The sequence below is a fragment of the Sus scrofa genome, chromosome 10 (genome assembly GCF_054392235.1).
Source record: "Sus scrofa isolate SSC_HxYL_T2T_F1_AM1 chromosome 10, Sscrofa_HxYL_maternal_Yorkshire_Landrace_v2.0, whole genome shotgun sequence".
NCBI classification, from domain to species: Eukaryota; Metazoa; Chordata; class Mammalia; order Artiodactyla; family Suidae; genus Sus; species Sus scrofa.
Genome location: NC_139392.1, coordinates 30,381,743 through 30,403,118, shown reverse-complemented (window position 1 = coordinate 30,403,118; position 21,376 = coordinate 30,381,743). Strand labels below are relative to the sequence as shown.

The 21,376-nt window shown below is 39.7% G+C and overlaps 1 protein-coding gene across 5 annotated transcripts in view; it reads left to right on the top strand.

Annotated features, from left to right (window-relative positions):
- The first annotated feature begins 3,109 nt into the window (after positions 1–3,109).
- LOC146398910 (uncharacterized) overlaps positions 3,110–21,376 on the top strand; it is an 80,668-nt gene continuing 62,401 nt past the window's right edge. For 3 of the 5 annotated variants that reach the window (XM_084980835.1, XM_084980838.1, XM_084980834.1), the window contains exons 1-3: positions 4,317–4,419; positions 18,693–19,025; positions 20,026–20,170. The gene's annotated coding sequence lies outside the window, so the exon portion shown is untranslated. Of the gene's footprint in view, positions 3,230–4,316; positions 4,420–18,692; positions 19,026–20,025; positions 20,171–21,376 lie in introns of those variants that run through there. The other 2 variants (XM_084980836.1, XM_084980839.1) reach the window with 2 other exon arrangements.

The window sequence follows — 21,376 nt, the reverse complement described above, 5'->3', positions numbered from 1 at the left end:
AAACAAATTGTACATTATAAAGTGTATTGTAAATGAAGTACATTGAAATCCTTTTTACAATTAAAAGCAGAAAAAGAATATATGCCATAATCTCAAATATTTCAAAATTGAAAATATGTCATTTGAGAATACTTATTGTCTTACTTACTGCAGTAAGAATTTAGCTCTTTTTTTCTGGCTAAGGAGCATTGTAAAATCCTGCTTTATATGTGACAATATATTTCCAGCAATAAATATTAATACTGTATTTTAATACTAGTCATAACAGATGTAGAGAGCAACAGATTAGGTGATAGAACAATTCAGTCCTGGTTCTAGGTGGCCAAGAACAACTTCTATTGACTTTTCTTCCTCTGTACCATCAGGCAGATCAAACCTTTGATTTAGGAAGAGAACTTATTTGTGGAGCAAATAACTGAATGGTTAATACCATGATATCATTTTTTTGATTGTGGAGCATCATCTAGGCCTGGCTACAGTGAAACTCTGCTCCTGGGATAAGCAGATTATTGCAGGATTAGATGGGAATTCACAGATAGTGACTTTTGCCTCAGTCAGTAGAGACAGAGCCTCAAAGGAATGCAGTTGAAATGATGCATATCTACATATTTTGAAACCCTGTACCATTTGAAAATGTCATACTGCTCTATTTTACCCCAGGCCTATCACCCAAAGGAGAACATTTAAGGAATGATGCTTCTTCTAAGATGTGAATTGGAAATTTTTACACATTAAAGTGAAATACCTGTAAAAGACAGACATAGTTCCATGAATGATTTTGATAAAGAGTTTCTAAAGGCTAACTTTTTGCAGCTTTTCTTATTTAGATGAAATTTAAATTATTCTGCATCCACAAGGGTTGTTTCTTATATAAATGCTTGGACACTTAGAACATCTGTTTTAAATCTTTCTTCAAAGTCATTTGAAAGTCCAGTCATATCAAAATAACTCCCCCTTAAGTGACTGGGTGATTTGTTCTCAATGCATGTCCTGATTTATTTGCCTCCATGCTTGGATTCGCTAAGTTCAAAACTCTAATATGTTATGATTTTTAGCCCTTTTGTAGATAAGAGCTCCTGTTAGTACATACTAACAGAATGCCAAATGTTTATTTACCCAAATAGGATCCTAGAAGGCACACGTGATATCACCAAATGAAGTCATATGCTACTTAACATTCACTGCCTTTTTTTTTCCTCCCACTGGAAAACTTATTTTTAAAGCTTAACTAATTTCTGATGCCCATGGTATCCTTGAACAGTTCTACAACATAGGTGGAAAGCAAGAATTGGTTCCTTAAAAGAATTCTTAACTTATCAAGATTCTCTTTTCTGAGATAGCCAAAATGACTTACATTACCTCCTATGGTCCTGATACATCCTGGTTCACTGTTGCCATTTTAAAAATTATTCATTTATTTATTTTGTGATTTTTAGGGCTGTACCTCTGGCATTTGGAAGTTCCCAGGCTAGGGGTTGAATCAGACCTGTGGCAGCCAGCCTACACCACAGCCACAGCAACGTGGGATCCTACCCAAATCTGCAACCTCCATCACAGTTCACAGCAATGTCAGATCCATAATCCAATAAGCAAGGCCAAGAATCTAACCGCATCCTCATAGATACTAGTTAGGTTCTTAACCTGCTAGGCCGCCATGGGAAAGCCAGCTGTTTCCATTTTCTATTGTTTATTTCTCATTAAGTGGCAACAACTTTTTCATCATTTTTGAACTATTTAGTCAAACTATTTTAATGAGTAGAGGTATAATTTGAGTTGGATTAACAAAAATAATTTTAACACTCAAAAAGTGATATTTTAGTACACAGAGCAGTGAACTGCAGTTTAAAAGTATGAGTTGGATACTTTAACTGTGCTTAGCATCTGCAGGGCATTGTGTATAAAGCAAATTACTCATCTTCCTCTAAGCTTGTTTTGTTCATATGTTGCCAAGAACTCTGAAGTATCACCATCCAAGTCCTTCAGGAAAGCATGTAACTGGAGGGATCTAATTTATCTCCAGAGACCAATATCTGTAGAGTATGGGAAACATGACTTTTAGCATTCCAGACCTTCTTAAGTGAAGGGAAGTGGAATGGAGGTCAAGAACTCCAATGTAAAGTGATAAGTACAAGTGTAAATTCTGGACTATAGCTGTTCACTGGGGGAAAATCTTTTTTTTTTTTTTCATTCAGGACATATGTATGGGCTTTAATAATGTGGTAAAGGAAAAAAGAAAGATGATAGAATGAGGATTCCTTGGTAACTGGGTTAGATTCCATTCTTAGTGTCTAGCATTTAATTCTAAGCCTTTTTTGCTAAAAACATAGTATTAAAATATTCATTTTGTCTAATGGTCAATCTTTCAAATTTACTGTGTAACCAATAATTTAAAATACTTATATGGTTTACAGCAATTTATATACAATGAGCTGTTTTGAAAATATTTTTTCTTTTTTTCCTCTTGCTTTTTCTTTCCCTTTTTCTTTTCTCTCTCTCTTGTTCTCTCTCTCTTTTTAAAGACCATTTCACCTAACATAATTTTCTCTGCAAAAAGAATGTACGTAAATGATGTTGTTTCCACAGGGCAGCCAGTTATTAACACTGGCCACTCTTCCACTCCCAAATAAGTACAATTTTCATTAGGGATCAAATGATGATGCTCTCTTGTGTATTTAGTTACAAATTCAGGCACTGCACTAAAATACAGGATCAGGGATACTCCCAGTATAGTAAGGAAGTAGAAGCCATCCAATAGAAATTTCCTCTATTGGATGGGGGGGACTGAGGTAAGGCTGTCAGTGGAGTTCCAGCAGACAGGTTCAAGTGAGGTGTTTTTTGTTTTGGTTTTTGGCTTGCTGTGTGTGTTTGTTCCTTTGATTGTTTGTTTGAGAAGGGGGTAGAGGGGTGGGTAGGTTGGATGCCTTTGAGCTGATGGGGAAAGTTTCCAGGAAGGGGGGGGGTGTGGGTGGGGGCAGAGAGGGGCGAGGGGGGCGGGGACGCGGTTGTGCAGAGCGCCTGCGTGGGGGTTGCGTGCGTGCAGTGGCGTGCGAGGGGGTTGCGTGCGTGCCGTGGCGTGCGTGGGGGTTGCGTGCGTGCCGTGGCGTGCGTGGGGGTTCGCGTGCGTGCCGGGGAAGGGAGCCCCCGGAGCGACTGCTGAGGGGCACCGCGGCGAGCGAGCATGGGTGAAGGAGCTGAGGGCGTGAGCAGGGCTGCAGCGGGCAGGTCCAAGGTAGGTTTGTGTTTATCTTTTTGAGAAGGGAAGAGGGTGCCTAGGATGCTTGGGAAAAGGGGAGGGAAGGTCCCAGGAAGTGTTTGGGGGAAAGGTGCGTGGTTGGGGAGGGACCGGCTTCAGTGCAGGGCAGGTATGGGGGTTGAGTGCAGGAGGGTTAGCTGCGTGGAGGGGAAGGGAGCTCAGAGGGAATGGGGAGGGCCACCGCGAGCGTGGGGGAGGGAGGTGAGGATGGCAGCGGAGCCCCAGCTGAGAGGTTGAAGTTAGGGTTAGTTTTGAGAGGCAGGAAGAGGGTGGATGGGATCCCTTGGAAAAGTGGAGGCGAGGTCCTAGGAAGGGTTGGGCCTGTGCGAGTGCGGGGAGCGTGGAGGCGGGCAGGCACCCCTTGCCCCCCGAGCGTGCGTGGGGGTTGCGTGGGTGCAGGGGAAGGGAGGCCGGAGGGAATGGAGAGGGACACGGAGAGCCTGGGGCCCTGCGGGGAGGTTGTGAGGGGCATTCTAGGGGATAGGTTCAAGGTAGGTTTTGGTGGCTGCTGCGGTGGTGGTGGTTTTTGTTGCTGGTTTTTGGTTTTTGGTTGGTTGTTGTGAAGGGGGAAGAGGGTGGAGGATGAGGACCCCTTAGCACATGGGAGCGGAAGGATGTCAGGAAAGGAGCCCAGAGGGGTTCGTGTGGGAATGGGCCAGGGCAGCTGGGAGGGGCTTGTGGGTAGTGCCTGAACAGAGGGGAAGGGAGAGCTGAAGGGAGTGCTGAGGGCCAGGGGAGCAGGGGGGGACTGAGGTAAGGCTGTCAGTGGAGTTCCAGCAGACAGGTTCAAGTGAGGTGTTTTTTGTTTTGGTTTTTGGCTTGCTGTGTGTGTTTGTTCGTTTGATTGTTTGTTTGAGAAGGGGGTAGAGGGGTGGGTAGGTTGGATGCCTTTGAGCTGATGGGGAAAGTTTCCAGGAAGGGGGGGGTGTGGGTGGGGGCAGAGAGGGGCGAGGGGGGCGGGGACGCGGTTGTGCAGAGCGCCTGCGTGGGGGTTGCGTGCGTGCAGTGGCGTGCGAGGGGGTTGCGTGCGTGCCGTGGTGTGCGTGGGGGTTCGCGTGCGTGCTGGGGAAGGGAGCCCCCGGAGCGACTGCTGAGGGACACCGCGGCGAGCGAGCATGGGTGAAGGAGCTGAGGGCGTGAGCAGGGCTGCAGCGGGCAGGTCCAAGGTAGGTTTGTGTTTATCTTTTTGAGAAGGGAAGAGGGTGCCTAGGATGCTTGGGAAAAGGGGAGGGAAGGTCCCAGGAAGTGTTTGGGGGAAAGGTGCGTGTTTTGGGCGGGAGGAGGGTGGCGGGGAACGGCTTGGGGGCGGCGCAGGCGTGGGGGTTGGGTGCGTGCAGGGGAAGGGAGCGCGCAGGGACTGTGGAGGGCCACCGCGAGCGTTGGGGCGGGAGGTGAGGATGGCAGCGGAGCCCCAGCTATGTATAGATTTCTAAGGTATCTCCAGACTCTTCTCCATAGTGGCTGTACCAGTTTACATTCCCACCAGCAGTGCAGGTGGGTTCCCTTTTCTCCACAGCCCTTCCAGCACTTGTTCTTTGTGGTTTTATTAATGGTCATTCTGACTGGTGTGAGGTGATATCTCATGGTTGTTTTGATTTGTATTTCTCTTATAATCAACGATGTTGAGCATTTTTTCATGTGTTTGTTGGCCGTCTGTGTATCTTCTTCGGAGAAATGTGTATTCAGGTCTTTTTCCCATTTTTCCATTGATTGATTGGTTTTTTTGCTGTTGGGTTGTATAAGTTGCTTATATATTCTAGAGATTAAGCCCTTGTCAGTTGCATCATTTGAAACTATCTTCTCCCATTCTGTAAGTTGTCTTTTTGTTTTGGGTTTCCTTTGCTGTTCAAAATCTTTTCAGTTTGATTAGGTCCCATGGGTTTATTTTTGCTCTAATTTCTATTGCTTTGGGAGACTGACCTGAGAAAACATTCATGATGTTGATGTCAGAGAGTGTTTTGCCTATGTTTTCTTCTAGGAGTTTGATGGTGTCCTGTCGTATATTTAAGTCTTTCAGCCATTTTGATTTTATTTTTGTGCATGGTATGAGGGTGTGTTCTAGTTTCATTGCTTTGAATGCAGCTGTCTAGGTTTCCCATCAATGCATGCTGAATAGACTTTCCTTTTCCCATTTTATGTTCTTGCCTCCCTTGTCAAAGATTAATTGACCATAGGTGTCAGGGTTTATTTCCGGATTCTCTATTCTGTTCCATTGGTCTGTCTGTCTGTCTGTTTTGATACCAGTACCACACTGTTTTGATGACTGTGGCTTTGTAGTATTTCTTGAAGTCTGGGAGAGTTATGCCTCCTGCTTGGTTTTTGTTTCTCAGGATTGCTTTGGCGATTCTGGGTCTTTTGTGGTTCCATATAAAATTTTGGATTGTTTGTTCTAGTTCTGTGAAAAATGTCATGGGTAATTTGATCGAGATTGCAATGAATCTGTAGATTGCTTCTGGTAGAATGGCCATTTTCACAATATTGATTTTCCCAATCCAGGAGCATGGAATATCTTTCTATTTCTTTACATCTTCTTTGATTTCTTTGATTAAGGTTTTATAGTTCTCGGCATATAGGTCCTTTACCTCCTTGGTCAGGTGTATTCCGAGGTATTTGATTTTGTGAGGTGCAATTTTAAAAGGTATCATACTTTTGTATTCCTTTTCTAATATTTCATTGCTGGTATACAGAAATGCAACTGACTTCTGAATGTTAATCTTATATCCTGCCACTTTGCTGAATTTATTAATCAGTTCAAGGAGTTTTGGGGTTGAGTCCTTAGGGTTTTCTAGGTATAGAATCATGTCATCTGCATACAGTGACAGCTTTAACACTTCTCTTCCTATATGGATGCCTTTTATTTCTTTTGTTTGTCTAATTGCTGTGGCTAAGACTTCCAAAACGATGTTGAAGAGCAGTGGTGAGAGTGGGCATCCCTGTCTTGTTCCAGATTTGAGTGAGAAGGCTTTCAGTTTTTCCCCATTGAGTATTATGTTTGCTGTGGGTTTATCATAAATGGCTTTGATTATATTCAGGAATGTTCCCTCTATACCCACTTTGGCGAGGGTCTTGATCATGAATGGATGTTGAACTTTGTCAAATGCTTTTTCTGCATCTATTGAGATGATCATATGATTTTTGACTTTTTTTTTGTGAATGTGGTGTATGATGCTGATTGATTTGCGTATGTTGAACCATCCTTGTGAACCTGGGATGAACCCTACCTGGTCATGGTGTATAATTTTTTTGATATGTTGTTGGATTCGGTTGGCTAAGATTTGGTTGAGAATTTTTGCATCTATACTCATCAATGATATTGGCTGACAGTTTTCTTTTTTGGTGGTATCTCTGTCTGGTTTTGGAATGAGGGTGATGGTGGCATCATAGAATGTCTTTGGCAGTATTCGTTCTTCTTCAACCTTTTGAAAGCGTTTAAGGAGGATGGGCACCAATTCCTCTTTATATGTTTGATAAAATTCGCCTGTGAATCCATCTGGTCCTGGACTTTTATTTGTAGGGAGTGATTTTATGACCTCTTCCATTTCATTTCTAGTGATGGGTCTGTTCAGTTGGTCTGTTTCTTCTTGATTCAGTTTTGGCAGGCTGTAAGATTCTAGAAAATTGTCCATTTCTTCCAGATTGTCAAACTTGTTGCCATATAGTTGTTCATAGTATTCTCTTATGGTTTTTTGTATTTCTGCAGTATCCGTTGTGATTTCTCCTTTTTCATTTATAATTTTGTTTATTTGGGTTCTTTCTCTCCTCTTTTTAGTGAGTCTGGCCAGGGGTTTGTCAATTTTGTTCACCGTTTCAAAGAACCAGCTCTTGGTTTTATTAATTTTCTCTATTGTTTTTTGAATCTCTATTTTATTGATTTCTTCATTGATCTTTATAATTTCCTTCCTTCTGCTGACTTTAGGACTTTTTTGTTCTTCTTTTTCTAATTCGTTTAGGTGGAGGGTTAAGTTGTCCATTTGGGATCTTTCTTCTTTTTTGAGAAAGGCCTGTATTGCTATAAATTTCCCTCTGAGCACTGCTTTCGCAGCATCCCATAGATTTTGAGAGGTTGTGTCTTCATTATCATTTGTTTCAAGGTAGTTTTTAATTTCCTTCTTGATTTCTTCATTGACCCATTGGTTTTTAAGTAGCATGTTGTTTAGTGTCCATGGAGTAGGTTTTTTCTCTTTGCTTTTCCCATGGTTGATTTCTAAGTTCATGGCATTGTGGTCAGAGAAGATACTTGAGATAATTTCTATGCTCCTAAATTTATTGAGATTCGCTTTATGTCCCAATATGTGATCGATTCTTGAGAATGTTCCATGAGCATTTGAAAAGAATGTGTATTCTGATTTTTTTGGATGTAGTGTCCTGAAGATATCAATGAAGTCTAACTTTTCTATTGTTTCCTTTAGGATCTCTGTTGCTTTATTGGTTTTCTGTCTAGAGGATCTGTCCATTGATGTGAGGGGGGTGTTTAGGTCTCCTACTATGATTGTATTCTCATCAATATCTCCCTTTATGTCTGTTAATATTTGTTGTATGTATCTGGGTGCTCCTATGTTTGGGGCATATATGTTGATGATAGTAACATCCTCTCCTTGGATGGATCCCTTAATCATTAAGTAGTGTCCTTCTTTGTCTTTCTTTATGTCTTTTGTTTTAAAGTCTATTTTGTCTGATATGAGCGTTGCGACTCCTACTTTTCTGTCATGTCTATTGACGTGAAATACTTTTCCCCACCCTTTCACTTTCAATCTATATGTATCTTTTGTCCTAAGGTGAGTTTCTTGTAGGCAGCATATTGAAGGTTTTTGCCTTTTTATCCACTCAGCCACTCTGTGTCTTTTGATTGGGGCATTCAGTCCATTGACATTTAAGGTGATAAATTGATAGATGATTATTTATTGCCATTTGAACCTCGTGTTCCAGTTGATTCTATGGTTCTCCATTCTTCCTTTCTTTTTTTTTTTTTTTTTTTTTTTTTTTTTTTGTTGGATGGTCTCCTGTTATTATCTGCTTGAGTGTATTTTTTTTTTCATTTTTTGTAAATGCAATATTTGGTTTTGGCTTGTGGTTGCCCTGTTTTTTAAGTATGCTAACCCCTTCCCATAATTGTGTGTTTTAGCCTGATGGTCCTGTAAGTTCAAACACTTCATTACTATATTAAAAATTAAGAAGAGAGACATACATACAAACAAAAAGGGTTATTTACCTCCTAACATCCCTTGCCCACATTTTGTGGTTTTGATGACTCTTTTATTTTTTTCTTTTTAATTTTATTTTGTTTGAAGTATGTTCATGATTAAATCTGTATGCTGGCTTATTTGAGTGACTGCTCTCTGATTGCAATTTCCTCAGTCCTAGTTCTTCCTCTTCTTCTTCTTCTTTTTTTTTTCTTTTCTTTTTTCTTCCCTTTCCTTCCTTTTTGGTTTAGAGAAGCTCTTTCAAAATTTCCTTTAACCTGGGTTTTGTGTTGCTGTATTCTTTAAGTCTTTGTTTGTTGGGAAAAATTTTTATTTCCCCTTCTATTTTAAATGATATTCTTGCTGGATAAAGTATTCTAGGTTGCATATGTTTTCCTTGTAGCACTTTAAATATCTCTTGCCATTCCCTCCTGGCCTGTAGTGTTTCTGTAGAGATATCAGCTGATATTCTTATGGGGGTTCCCTTGTAGGTAACATTCTGTTTTTCTCTTGCTGCCTTTAGGATCCTCTCTTTATCACTAACTTTTGCCATTTTTATTATGATGTGTGTTGGTGTGGGTCTGTTTGGGTTCAGTTTGTTTGGGGCCCTCTGTGCTTCTTGTATCTTGAACCCAGTATCCTTTAGATTTGGGAAGTTTCCATCGATAATTTCTTCAAATATATTTTCCATTCCCTTATCATTTTCTACTCCTTCTGGAATTCCTATTATGCGTAGATTGGCCAGCTTTCTATTATCCCATAGGTCTCTTATATTGCTTTCCAGTTTTTTGATTCGGTTTTCTGTCTGTTGACCGGATTGAGTGATTTCCATTATTCTATCTTCCATATCACTGATTTGTTCTTCTGCATTATTCATTCTGGTTTTTACTGCCGTTAGTTCAGTTTGCGTCTCTGCAAATGAATGTTCTAGTTTCTCTTGGCTCCTCCTTACATTTTCTAGTTCCTTTCTGAGGGTATCTGCATTACTGTTCATATCTTCTCTTAATTCCTTCAGTATTTTCCCTATTTCTCTTTTGAACTCCAGGTCTGTCAGACTGCAGAGATCTGTTTCATTGTTGACTGTTTGAGGTGAGTTCTCCTGTTGGTTTGACTGGGGGTGGTTTCTCAGCTTCTTCATCTTGCTTGTTGTTTTCTTTCTCCTTTTGGAGTTGTACTCTCCGTGATCGGGTAGTGTTTGCCTTGTCACTACCGTGGAATATTTCCTGAGGGCTGGCGTTGTTGGTCAATCTTTTTTAAGGCAGTGTGGCTTTTCTGGAGTGTTGATGGGGCTAACAGTGTTTCTTTGAAGCAATGGAGGACTTCCTGAGGGCAGACAGGACTGGGAGGTCCACCCCACGATGGTAGCAGATTTCACTTGGTCATGCAGAGCTTGCTCTGGTGTTTTTAGGCTGTGGGGTTCTTGCAGGGAGTTGGCGGTGTTGGGCAGCTGCTCTTCAGGGGTGCATCACCCCCTGGGGGCTGGAGAAGCTATCTGGGTCACTGAGAACCTGAGAGGCTCTTCCCTAGGGCAGCCCAACTCAGAAGGACAGCCTGAGGATGTAGGTGAATCTTTTCACAGTCTGGCTGAGCTTGTTGCAGCTTTTCTGGGCCGCAGGGGCCCTTCCAGGGGGCTGGTGGTGCTGAGCAGTTATTTCACGGGAGTGGGGCATCCCCTGGGAGCTTGGGCGGGTAGCAGGGCCCTTGGAGACCCAAGAGGCTCCTCCCCAGGGCAGCCCGACTCAGAAAAACCGTCTGAGATCTTTTCCCAACTCGGCCAGGCTTGTTGCAGCTTTTCTGTGCTGCAGGGGGTGCTGCCTGGAGCTGGCAGTCCTATGCAGCTGGTCCACTAGGTCTCAGCACCCCCTGGGGGCTTGGGCGGGTAGCAGGGCCCTTGGAGACCCAAGAGGCTCCTCCCCAGGGCAGCCCGACTCAGAAAAACCGTCTGAGATCTTTTCCCAACTCGGCCAGTCTTGTTGCAGCTTTTCTGGGCGGCAGGGGGTCCTGCCTGGAGCTGGCAGTCCTATGCAGCAGGTCCACTAGCTCTCAGCACCCCCTGGGGGCCTGGGCGGGTAGCAAGGCCCTTGGAGACCCAAGAGGCTCCTCCCCGGGGCAGCCCGTCTCAGAAAAACCGTCAGAGAATTAGGCCGATCTATTCACAGTCTGGCTAGGCTTGTTCTAGCTTTTCTGGGCTGCAGGCCTTTTCTAGGGTGCTGGTGGTGTTTGGTGCTGCTCTGCAGAAGTGTAGCCCCTCCAAAGGGCAAGCAGGCCTGTGCAGGGACAGCCCCTGTGGTGGTAGGCTTCAGGCAATTGTTGAGACCAGCCCTCCTGGATGGCAGGTTGCCCCAGGTCCAGCGAGAGCATAGGGGGTGGTGGGGGCGGGGGGGATGCACTGGGAAGCGCAGCTTTCTGCTAGCTAGCGGACCTGTAAGCTTGCTGTGGTGTGGGGGGTATTCTATGGGGACCCACCCCTTCTTCTCTCCCCTCCCCAGCACGGGTGCAGACCAGGCTCTTCTCCCAGGTTCCCTCTGAGGCGGCTTTCCACTTCCCCGCCCTTAGAGTATTGCTCCCTTCCTCTGCGACAGCTTTGTTTTCTAGTCTCCCAGGCAGTCTCTGCCCCTTCAAATGGTTTAGAGACCTCCCAAGCAGTTTCCGCTCTGCCCTGCCCCCTAGCCGGGGGACTAATCTCTGGAGCCAAGGTCTTGGTACCCAGCCCCCACCCAGGCGTCCCCCGGCCTCCTCTCGGGGACTAACCTTCAGAGGCAAGGTCTCGGTGCCCAGCCCCCAACCAGGCGTCTCAATTTTTGGTGACTTTGCCCGTAGTTCAGATGGTCCGTTGGGTTCTTGATGGGTTTTTCCGTACTCCAACTTACTGACTGCTACACTCTTCTCTGCATCTGGAGATTCCTCCGGTTCGTTTGATCTTTCCCCCGTGTAGGTGACTTTCCAGGGTGCGGGATCCCTTTCTCCTCCGCAGTTCCCTTTCGGGAGCGCCCATCCCACTCGGATTCACCTTCTCTCACTCTCCTCTTTTCTCCCGTTCTGCCCAATAATTTCACGCACTTCTTGCCGTTATTGGAGTTTAGGTTCCTCTGCCAGCGATTGGTTGCTGTTCTGTGTGAGTCATTTCTTCTGTAGATGTGCTTTTTTTGTTGTGTTTGTGTGAGAGGGCGAGCGTGTCCCCCTACTCCTCCGCCATCTTGTCCTCCCGTATCGGATTTTTCTTATTCTTTAGCTCACCTTTAGTCCTTTACCCTAAGGAATAATCATACTTTGCATCTCTGCAGAAAGTTTTGTAGCAACCTAAGACTGTAAAATAAGACTTTGGCTAAAAAATGGTCTGTATCAATAAAACGGAAATTTATGTAGTGATGTATAATGATATTTTAGAAAATAATGTCAGGTTCATGATGCATTGTTATGGAAAAACAAAGGTTACAATAAAACACTATGTAAAGCAAGACCTGTTATTTTAAACATACAAATCAGAAAATAGAGGCTAGCATACAGAGAAGACTAGAAAGAAATTTATCAAAATATTAATAGTGATTATCTATGGGTAGTGGATTTCCTAGTATTTTTTTTGTTTTGTTTTCCCTGTGCAACTAGATATTCCAAATGAACATTATGTTATCATTATAATTAATAAATTATTAAAAAATGCTGCCTTGAACATTGATAATATTTATTTGTGACAGTGTTATTTTACTGTTAGCTTATTTAATATTCTACTGTATCTTTTGGCTCCTAAAGTAACTCTTCCTTGAGAAAGTTAATTGAGCTGTTAGGTATGTAAACTTAGTATCTCAGGCTGTGTATAACTTCAGTTCAGGTCCTTTATATTGGTGGGTAAATTTAACCTTTGATAGACTTATCTATTGTCTTACTCAAAGTAGTTTCTTCAATAAAATTAGAATTTTCTATTTTACTTTAACCGATCATTTGGGAACTAGAGTAAAGTAATCCTTACTGAAGTTATCTTTAATTTTACTTTTCTAAAAGGAGTTGAATAAAGTCACTACTCAACTGGCTCAGGTCACTACACATTTGCAGGATAAGCAAGAATATGGCAGTCAGGTGAAAAGTCATCTTAAAGAATATAAAGAGAAACATCTCTCTTTAGAACAGAAAACTGAAGAATTAGAAGGTCAAATTAGGGTTTGTATAAAAGAAACTGAATTTCGCCATATTTTCTGTTCCTGTAGCAATGTAATTGATGACTCAGATGGAATCTAAGATTTCAAACTTTCAAACAAAGGTTAAGCTGTGATGTAAAAGTTTTAAAAATTAAAAAAAAAGAAAGATTTCTCATCATGGTGCAGGGGTTAACAAATCCGACGAGGAACCAAGAGGTTGCGGGTTCGGTCCCTGCCCTTGCTCAGTGGGTTAAGGATCCGGCGTTGCCATGAGTTGTGGTGTAGGTCGCAGATGCAGCTCGGATTCCATGCTGCTGTGGCTCTGGCGTACGTAGGCCAGCAGCTACAGCTCCAATCAGACCCCTAGCGTGGGAACCTCCATATGCCACGGGAGCTGCCCAAGAAATAGCAAAGAGACAAAAATAAATTAAATAAATAAATAAATAAATAAATAAATATATAAATGGAGTTCCCATCGTGGCGCAGCAGAAATGAGTCCAACTAGGAACTATGAAGTTTCAGGTTCAATCCCTGGCCTTGCTCAGTGGGTTAAGGATCTGGCGTTGCCATGAGCTGTGGCGTAGGTTGCAGATTTGGCTTGGATTTGATGTTGCTGTAGGCTGTGACATTGCTAGGTGTAGGCTATAGCTCTGATTTGACCCCTAGCCTGGGAACCAAAAAAAATTACCTGTGCTTTTTCTTGTTTGATTTTTGAATTCCATCTTTACTTTTAACTTCTTTGTTAAAGGAGGGCTTTTGCAAATAGCAGTTAACATATATACTGGTTCCATGGTATGTGTAAATATTTCAAAGAGACAGCCAACCAGGGATCTACTCTGTAATTATGAGGAACTTATTTTTTGTTTTGCTATATCATTCCTGTCTCTTTCCCTCTTTATTCCAGTATAATATTCAGGGATGGCATATTTCTTCCTATTTTAAACTTTACATTTATACTCTTTGGGTTTTGTTTCTAATTTAATATCATTTAAATTTATTATAATTTACACTATGGTAAACTTCTTTCTTTAATACAACTCCAGATGAAAGTTTGGAGCTAAAGAGATTAAGTGGCTACACATATGAGAGAAGGATTTGACCTGAGTCCCTTGTCCTTTAAATTAAAACTGCTGTAAGTTAAAAATTTCTCAAGTTACTATATATATAAGTTATACCTCCACTGTCAGATAAAGCACTTCTGTACAACTGTAGAATCCTGGGCTTTGAATTTGTATACATCCACATCCACATCAGTATAACGTGGAAGAAGAAAATTACATTTTCAGATCTTCTCTGCATTCCTTTTTTTATTTTCTTTATGGTCAATAACATGGCATGACAAATTACTCGACATAATGGTTGAAAAAAACAAAAAACTAATTTTTTAGATGAAGGCGTCTCATGAGAAGTCTATTTAAGTATCTTTTAAAAATAGTTATTTAGAACCAATAATATTTATTGTAACCTATCACAACATTGGATATTAGATATTTTTTCTAATCATTGTTTTAGGACGTATTCCATCTGTTACATAGAATTAACATAGTTACATTGAGTGTCAAATATAAGCCTTGAGTAAGAACTACAGGTACCTAGATTGGCTTATAAAATATTTAGGGCACAAAATTTTTTACTGCTATACAAGAAAATGTCTTGCTCATAGATTTTTGAACTATGTACTTAACAGTTTGACTTTTTTTTGGCTTCACCTATGGAATGTGGAAGGGCCTCAGCCAGGGATCAAACTTGCACCACCGCAGCAACCTGAGCTGCAGCAGTGACAATGCCGGATCCTTAATCTGCTGAGCCATTAGGGAACTCCTGACTTTTGTGAATTTGTAAAAGTGCCCACAGTTATATCTACATGAATGACACAAAAATCACACTGTGAAGAACAATGATCTCTAGATGAAGAGATTGAAGAAGCAAAATCAGAAGTTTAATTGGTTTTATGTTTAGGGTCAATAGGTGTTAATGAGAAGGATGACATGACAACTGCATTTTAGTTGTGAATAGTTCTAATTATCTCAGTATTATTAACTGTGATTATAAAGGAGTACATATTTTAAGTGGGCCCATGTGTGAACCTGTTACTTAGTTTTTTCGGACTTTAGTTAATAAATTTTACGCAGGTAACAAATATAATTATTTTAAGTTTTTCTCTTAGAGTTAATTTTGAAAATTAAAAACTCAGTGACTGCTTCTCCTATAGGAAGCCTGCTGCTAGGTTTTCTTAAATATTCCATGATAAATGGCAGCTTTATTCAGTGAAAGCTTCAGAGTGTATTTTTTATTATAACAGATATTTTTGGCTATTTTTGTGTGTTATGTCAACACCAGTTTGAATGTAAACAAAAGTGGTATAATGTTATAGTAGATAATTGACATTAAAGTTGTTATTATATTTCTTCAATAGAAATTGGAAGCTGATTCACTTGAAGTTAAAGCAAGCAAGGAGCAAGCTTTGCAGGATCTACAACAGCAAAGACAACTGAACACAGATTTAGAGCTTAGAGCTACAGAATTGAGTAAACAAGTTGAAGTGGAGAAAGAAACATAAGCTTAATGACCTAAGGGGGAGCAGTGTAAACTAAGAATTAACATATTTTTAAGATTTCAATTTTATCATCACATCTTTAAGGATTTACTTGATTCTATAAACTGCTTATATTAACATGAATAAAAATAAATCCATATAATATGGTTAAATAGGAGGGCTTGTTACCAGTCACATTTCAGCAGACTTTGTCTTTAAATGCCAAATATTCCATTCCGACTGTGTTGACGGACTTGATCTGTGGCAAGAGCATGAAGATTTTTGACTCTCAGTAGTAAAGATGGAAGTTGGGTGCGTGGGAAAGTTACCTTTCAGAGAAATGAAATAAAACCCATCAATAATTAAGTTGTTTTACACCTTCATGGTTGCATCCTTGTTTTGGGAGGGATGACAAAATTTTTTTGTTCTCATATCTAGTACATTGGGTCCTGATACTGTGAATTTGAGGATATACAGGTGCAAATGGCATTTCTTCTCACTGATAACATCATAGTTTCCAGTGCTGACGTTTGGAGAGTACACCTGATCCTTTGTATCACCCACTAACTTGGTTGTCACCTCTGGAAGCCAGTCATGTGTCTTTGAAGGTGACCTCTGAGTTGCTTCTTGTTCTCTTTCCCAAGGACACTTATGGGATCAGTGGTTCTTTCCACTTCTACTAAGGTTTTTTTTGTTTGTTTTTTTGTTTTTTCCCTTTATACGAACATTTCCTATGTTGGGTCCTGCCTTTCTAGAGTACTACCTAAGAAAGGCAAGCTAGGTAAACATATCTAGAGTTTGACTAAACCCTCAACCTTGGTTGAAAGGCTCAGCCCACATAACAGGGCACAGGGCCCACCTTTCTCAAGGGCCACTGATGCTATTCAAGCCCACCAACTTCCATCTTATATTTTCATTCCTCTGCAGTTTAATATATTTTCAAATATCTTTTGTGATTTCTTCTTTGATCATGGTTAGTTAGAAGTATTTTGTTTACTTGTCAAATATTTGGGATTCTTGTAGATATCTTACTGTTACTGGTTTCTCATTTAATTCCACTGAGGTCAGAGAACATACTCAGACTTTTCAAACTGTTTTATTTAGGGCCCAGTATATGGCTTATCTTGGTTAATTTTCCTTGGGTACACATATGTGTTGTTGGGTAAAGTATTCCATAAATATCAATTAGGTTGAGGTAGTTGATAATATTGTTCTAATCTTCCATATCCTTGCCATTTTTTCCCTTCTGGTCATTTCTATCAGTTTCTGAGAACGGAGTGTTAAGGTTTCCCAGATCATGTGTGGTTTTTTTTTTTTCATTTTGATTTGTTTTGTTTTTTTATTACTAAGTGACTTTAAAAAAACAGCTAAGTTTTGCAGTCACTATGAAGGCCTTTATTTCTATTGCTGTCTTTGATTCACATAGTCATATGATTTTATAATAATTATTTGTGGGAAAGTTAAATAGCATAGTGAATAAATATATCAAGTCCTAATTTCAAGGTTGCTTGACATGGATTTTAATTATATTAAAATGGTAAAGTAATAATTAGTACAATGACTTTTCTGTTTAGACCTTTAAAAATCAGTGCGGTACAGGATCCTATGAATGTAGTTCACTTTTCTAGCTACTTTTTAGAAAGTAAAAGTAAGTTTCTGGGACTAAAAGTTCGAAATTTTCAAGGTATATGTGCAGCTCTGGTATTGTATTAATACCTAACTTCAGTTATGTGGCTGATATAGCTTTTAATAATCTCTCTTTAACATATTGTTCAATTTATAGTAAGTACATTGATGGTAAAATACACTAGAAAGAGGATACATTCTAGAAATACTACTTTGCATCTGGTTTTATTTTCTCTTTAGAAACTTGTTGATCTTTAATATGTGCTTTTCCTTTGATATGCATATAAACATAATTGTATTCATTTTATGAAAAGAGAAGTCTTTAACTCTTACAGCAATATGTGCATTTCCTTATTCTTATAAATTTTTACTGATTTAGCTACAGAAAGCATTTTTTAAGGGGCAAATAATAACAAATCTCTTACATAATCTGCTAGGTTCTAAGATTACAATAAATCTTTTGTCCTTCCTCTATCTGAAATGAGATATTCTTCTATTTTTTTCCTACTTACCTTATGTGTTTTGAAGTTTAAGTCGTTTCAAAGATATAATGTGTTTTATGTTTTCAAGGAAGGAGGCAAATTTCTGTATGTTCAGGGGTTAATAGGTTCTTTAGAGTACAGGGAAAACTTTTCTGGCTGTCGTAGGCTAGGTTTGCTCTATGCACAGTTTTCTTTGGGGATTAAGTCAGGGGCGTTAGATGGTCTTGACTTTACCACTAATTTATTTACTTGAGGTAAATCTTCTTTATCTGTTAAATAGTCAGAACAGATGTTCTACGGCATTTTTTTGGTTGTGTGGTTTTATTATTTTTTGACTAAATTTTTTTTGCTTTTTTTAAAAAAAAATTACAGTTAATTTATAATGTTGTACCAACTTCTGCTGTACAGAAAAGTGACCCAGTCATATACATGTATATATACATACACACACACGTATATACATATTACTTTTCTTATATTATCTTCCAAGATATAGTTCCCTGAGACTTGATATAGTTCCTGTGTTATACAATAGGACCTCATTGCTTATCCATTCTAAATGTAATAGTTTGCTTCTACTAACCTCAAACTCCCAGTCTGTCCCATTTCCCCTTGGCAACCACAAATCTGTAAGTCTGGGAGTCTGTTACTCTTTTGTAGATAGGTTCATTTTGTGCCATTTTTTTGAGGGGGGAGGGGCTGCCCATGGAGCTCCTGGGCCAGAGATCAGATTTAAGCTGCAGCTGAGACCTATGCCTCAGCTGCACCAATGCTGGATCCTTTAACCCACTGTGCTGGGCCAAGGATTGAACCTGCATCCTACCAATTCCATTGCGCCACAGTGGGAACTCCTGTGCCGTATTTCAGATTCTGCGTTTAAATGAAATAGGGTATTTGTCTTCCTCTTTTTTCTTAATTTCACTTGGTATGAGAATCTCTTGTTCCATATGTGTTGCTACAAATGGCATTACTTCATTCATTTTTATGGCTGAGTAGTATTCCATTGTATATATGTACCATATCTTCTTAATCCATTAATCTGTAGATGGACATTTAAGTTGTTTCCATGTCATGGCTATCGTGAATAGTGCTGCAGTGAACATGGGAGTGCATTTATCTTTTTGAATGAAAGTTTTGTCTCGATATATGGCCAGGAATAGGACTGCTGGGTCATATGGTAGTTCTGTATTTAGTTTTCTGAGGAATCTCCATATTATTGAACCTCCATGGTGGTTGTACCAATTTACATTCTCACCAACAGTGTAGGAAGGTGCCCTTTTCTCCACACCCTCTCCAGCCTTTGCTATTTGTAGACTTACTAATGATGGCCATTCTGACTGGTGTGAGGTGGTACTGGCTTGATACATTAAATTATTATTTTTACTTCTTAAGGATACAAAAAAGTTTAAAAAAGTAATAATTTATTTTGAATGGTAAATTAGAGGTGATAAATTATGCATTATTAAATTTTTTCTTAAATAGCATATCCAGTACAAAGTTGGATCTACAGAAGAAATCTGAAGCACTTGAAAATATTAAGCAAGTGCTTACCAAGCAAGAAGAAGGAAAAAAAAATCCTTAAACAAGAAAATAGAAAATTTAAGTCAAAATGCAAAAATGCAGCAGGAAGAATTGAATAACAAAATTCAAGCAGCAGTGACAGAACTACACAAAGTGAAGATGGAGAAAGAAACTCTAGTAACAGAGCTTTCTGGAGCAAAAGAGGAATTATCAAAAGTTTCTGATTCTTTGAAGAACTCCAGAAGTGAATTTGAAAAGGAAAGTCAGAAGGGAAAAGCTGCTATATTAGATATGGTTAGTTGTTTGTATTTACTTTTTTTTTTAAGCAGAAGTGATAATATTTAAAATGTACTGATTCTTCTGCCTAATTCATATTTGACATTTTCTTTTTTGCTTTATAGGGCCACACCCATGGCATGTGAAAATTCCCACAGGAGGGGTTGGATTGGAGCCACAGCTGCAGGCCTACAACACAGCCACAGCAATGTGGGATCTGAGCTGCATCTGTGACCTACACAACAGCTCATGGCAATGCCAGATCCTTAACCCACTGGGTGAGGCAAAGGCCAGGGATCAAACCCGTACCGTCATGGTTACTAGTTGGATTCATTTCTGCCAAGCCACAATGGAAACTCCTAAAAAAAAGATTTTCATGTTACTTTTATGTTCCTTTCTGTTTGGAGAAAACATCTATCTGTACACATTCCCTCTTAAAGTATATGTGATTATTTTTATTTATCATTTCAACACTTTCTTTTTAAGAATTTCCTTGCTTCCTTTTTTTTGAAGCATATTATTCTACGTTTAAAATAGCATAATTTGGAATTACCTGGTGGCTCAGGGAGTTAAGGATCCAGCATTGTCATTGCTGTGGCTTGGGTCATTGCCGTGGTGTGCATGGGTTTGATCCCTGGCCAGAGAACTTTTGCACACCACAGATGTGATCAAAAAAACCAAACCATATCCACAACCACATAAGTTATTTAATTTAATTAATTCTGTGACAAAAAATGTGGCTTCCAAACCAAAGTTTTCTAAAATCTTGCCCAAATACTATCTAAATTATTTATTGTGACTCTTGGTTGATGATTGAAACACTTAGCCTTTTCCTGTTCCTCCTTCCTTACTGCTATAATACTTGCCTGTTTTTATTAATGAAATGGGATTATTTTGTCCCATCTTCAATGATCAGCAATTCTGGTTTATTTCCTTCTAACGACCTTATAAGCTTGTAAACCAAAAGTCTTATTTTACTACAGATATTTTCGGCATAATATAGTTTCCATTTTTTTAGGAGAAAACCTGCAAAGATTTAAAGCATCACCTTGAAGTACAGATAGAATGCGCACATAAGGAACAGAATGAACTGAAAAACTCACTTGAAAAAGAGGAGCTAAGATTTTCTTTTTCTGTAACAAAATATGTTATAGCATAATAAGGTATTTATATTTTCAAAATATTTTCAGTGATAATTAGGTCAAAAGAAGGTTTATTTCATTTGTGTTCTACCCACTACTAAAAAGAGTTAACCTAGTTTTTGATAAGAGGCCTAAAATAAAAGTAGTTAATTAAAGATGGAAAATTGAGTAATCTAACTATAGAGTTATAATTAGATAATTTAGATTAAGGCAGACTACTATGGATAAAAAAAAGTCTTGATAGGCTTTCCATAGAAATGAAATTTTAAGGGCAATTTCATGGACATTGATATTAATATATTTGATAATGGTTGTTTAACAATGAAGAGATTTGTTGGCGTTCCTGTCATGGCTCAATGGTTAACAAACCCGACTAGTGTCTATGAGGATGCAGGTTTGATCCCTGGCCTCGCTTCGTGGGTTAAGGATCCAGCGTTGCCATGAGCTGTGGTGTAGGTTGCAGATACAGCTTGGATCTGCTGTTGCTGTAGCTGTGGTGGAGACAGGCATTTACAGCTCCGATTTGACCCCTAGCCTGGGAATCTCCATGTGCCACAAGTGCGGCCCTAAAAAGACAAAAAAAAAAAAAAAAAAAAAGATTTTCTGTGGTTAATACTTCTGTTGTTCTCCATCAAAAGAAGCAAGAGTATAATATACATTAAGCGAGTATAGTAATATGTTGCTATTTTTTCTGAAGGCATACCTCCAGCAGCCAGAGTCCAGGCATGTAGCTTTCTAGAGATCTGATTTGATAAAGTAGTGAAACCTGGTCCTGACACATCTGTAGTGTTGTGTTCTGGTTGTTGCTTGAAAGAAGACACCTGTGTTTTAGATGCCAACATGTAACTGGCAAAATTATGGTGGTTTAGTGTATAAGTTCTGAATCCAGATTGTCCAGATTTATATCCTGGTTGTGCCACTTAATAGCTGTGCTGTCTTGCCTTGTCTTAGGCTGACAACTTGATCTCTCTGTGTTCCAGTTTTCTCAGTAGAAGATAAGGCTAATAAGAGAATGTTCACTATAGAATTATTTTGAGAAATAAATTGGTTAATATATTTCAAAGTGCTTAGAAAACCAGCTTAACAAAATAAATGGTCAAATGTTAGCTATTACTTTGTCATTGGTTATCATAACCAGTGGTACTTGTTAATCATTATTGTTATACTACCTGATTCCTGCTTTGCACAAAATATTTCCCTTTGTGTTGGAGATAAGCTGAAGCACTG